General features: G+C 40.8%; 1 pseudogene; it reads left to right on the top strand.

Annotated features, from left to right (window-relative positions):
- Positions 1-2,189: 2,189 nt before the first annotated feature.
- LOC148195715 (uncharacterized) lies at positions 2,190-2,545 on the top strand (annotated as a pseudogene).
- Positions 2,546-2,912: the final 367 nt, after the last annotated feature.

The following is a 2,912-nucleotide window of genomic DNA, read 5'->3' as shown; positions in this document are numbered from 1 at the left end:
TTTCATTTTTGAGATGGGTGAGTGAGTTCAATGTTATTGGGTGTGCTCCCTCCACCAATAATGAGGTTAGGTCATTGATTTCTTCAAAAAAAAATGTCCATTTAGGTGGTTTTCTCCAACTAAGGTGAGGTGCATGACCATTGTTGTAACAATTCAATGGCCTAACGTGTCCATTGGTGTAATAAAAACCGCCCATGACCATGAAACTCACTCATCCATATGAAAAATTGGAATAAAGAACCCAATTGAATGATGAGGGAACTCCCTCTTCTAAGGAAAAACCATGACAAAGCTTTAGAGAAATGACGCACAGAAAGCTACTCGTAATCGATTACACACACACAGTGCTCGATCTTCTACTAGCTACTTGTAATCGATTACACATGCACATAACTGCCTATCTTCCTCTTCTTCACAACACCACTAGGATGCAATCATAAGCAACCAATTTTGTGGACACCCTAAGTCCTTTCAACCACTACTAAGTACATCCACACGTCCTTGGTCATAAAATCAACCAACCAAGTGAAGATCTTGCAATAAATTTCACCAAATTAGGTCCAACCCCTCAATGGAGAGCTCTTCGTCCACAACAGGGGAGTGGCACTACACTTTCGGTACAAATTCATGATTTTCCACTGGTAAGCGATTACAGGCTACTCGTAATCGATTACACACGCACATAACTGGGAACAATTGTCTTCCAAAAACATAACTTCCAGGCAATCAACAACAACCAATTTAGTAAACCTATTGTTTCAGTCCAACTCCTCATCAGTACAGGGACACATCAATTTTGACCCAACAAGTTAATGATTAAACTCACTCAACCAGAAACACAGACAAAGAAAATGAATATGAAGAATAATTAATCAAGAATAGTTTAGCTGTATTCATTTGCTATAATTCTGTAAAAAAAATTAATAGTATAATTTTGTACAATGTCTATTCATTTGCTATAAAATAAGAATCTAAACCAAGAACACATTTCTAATGCTATAGTAATCCAAAATGTTGCAGCGTTTGAAATCTTCGGACTTTGTCCTCATCTAGGATCCAGTCACATATATACTTCTTCCTAAACGCAGCCAAGTCCTCGTGAAATGAACATTTTGGAATTTAGAAACAATATGAAGACAACGATAATGTAATATTTACAAATTAATAATTTTACCTACATTTGTATAATAAGGCACGTGCACTAAGAACTTGGAGAAATTAAAGTGAGGGAAGAGAAATCAAGTCATGAACTACTCAAAGGAACAACTAGACTCTACATTTTTGCCGTTAATGACACATTATTTGAAGAGAAAGTCTATGAGCTAGCCTATGCATGTGAAGATCTTGAACCTAAAAGCAACTTTAAAGACATGGAAAGTGAGATATCCATAAAAAGAGTTTGCAAGTTTGAAGGGGAAAATGGGTAACCACATCCATTGCACGATACAGAGTACAAAGAAAGGAAGAAACCATTGACAAACCAAAAAACCACAGGAACGAAGCGTGATACAGTGTGCGAATAAAAAATACCTTTGGATAAAAGACGAAAATCGCTGCTGACAAAGTGACCACCGCACCCAACCGACGAAGGACCAACAGCAACGGCGAAAAATGAAACCTTTCGACAAATGACGCCAACGGTGGCCCCAAGCGAGACTTCCTCCCAAAACTTCAATAGCGGACCAACACACACGACTTCGTCCAGATAGAACGATGGACCCAAGAACGATTTTCACAGCGGTGGACGAAGAGCATTTCGTTGGTGGAACAAGAGTTTCGACTGGAGAACGAAAAACTGGTGAGAAAGTTTCGTAGGGATGAATTTCACTTTGTGAAAGGTGCCAAGAGGTTTCAACATTTTTCTTTCCAAAAACACCCTCGAAAACAAAATTAAACTTTTTAAAAAAATCATTTAAAACAACAAATGACAGAATGACACGTGTCGTTGTCAAATTGTTGTCAAATTTGCGTTGTTGAAGAAACGTTTTCCCTCTCACACAATCCCACACTCCCCAACATTCACTTCCACATCCGTTTCTCCCATCATCACTTTCTCTCCTTCTCCGTATCCTTTTCCACTTCTTCTCCATATCCTTTTCCACTACTTCTCCATATTCGTTCCCTCTCTTTAAAACAAACACCAACTACTCTTTCTCTCTCTCACTTTCTCCCACTAAAACACTATCTATATGGAAGCGTTGGAATACTTCGTCGGAGGCTATTTTGCGGACGGAGGAGCTGACCAATTCTCTCAGCAGGATAAGCGCCACGCTGAACAAGAAATCGATGAGTCTTTCGCCATTGATGACCTCGTGGACTTCTCCTACGCCGACAACATTATGTCCAACGATTTCTTCGACAATGTAGCCGAGAACTCCACCGACTCCTCCACTATCACTGCATTGACAACTGCAACTCCTCAATTTCGGGCAGCGACAATTGCTTTGTCGCAGCCATTGTCCCTCGCGGCTACGCCGGTGATCCTCAATTCTCCGGAAAACTCTGTGTTGCGGGGAGTAATTCTTCGAGGTTGACAACCGGATGATGGAATAAACAGATAATTGTGATTATTCGAGTTAGTTTAAATTAAATTCGTTTGTTGTTTTTAAATTGAAATTTCTCTTCTCGTGATTTTGTGACAGTATGATGATATGGAGGAACTGGAATGTCTGAGGACTTGTTCTCTGCCAAGGAGGAGTTGAAAATGCTGCAGCTACTGTCTGGGCCGCTACATCCATCGCCTTTGGCGCAAAACCGTAGACGCCAGAGTCCTCGTCCTCCACCGACATGCTACCGTCGTTCGCTTTTGACGAAATCGCTCCAAACGCACCGTTTCTCCAGACGGATGTCCACATCCGTTTTATCTTCAAGCATGTTGACATCCGTTGACGGTGACGGATGCTCAGATCCGT

This window comes from Vigna umbellata, chromosome 7 (genome assembly GCF_029865625.1).
Source record: "Vigna umbellata cultivar VRB3 chromosome 7, Vumbellata_1.0, whole genome shotgun sequence".
Taxonomy (NCBI): domain Eukaryota; kingdom Viridiplantae; phylum Streptophyta; class Magnoliopsida; order Fabales; family Fabaceae; genus Vigna; species Vigna umbellata.
The sequence above is the reverse complement of the archived record's forward strand: the minus strand, read 5'-3'. Positions and strand labels throughout refer to the sequence as shown.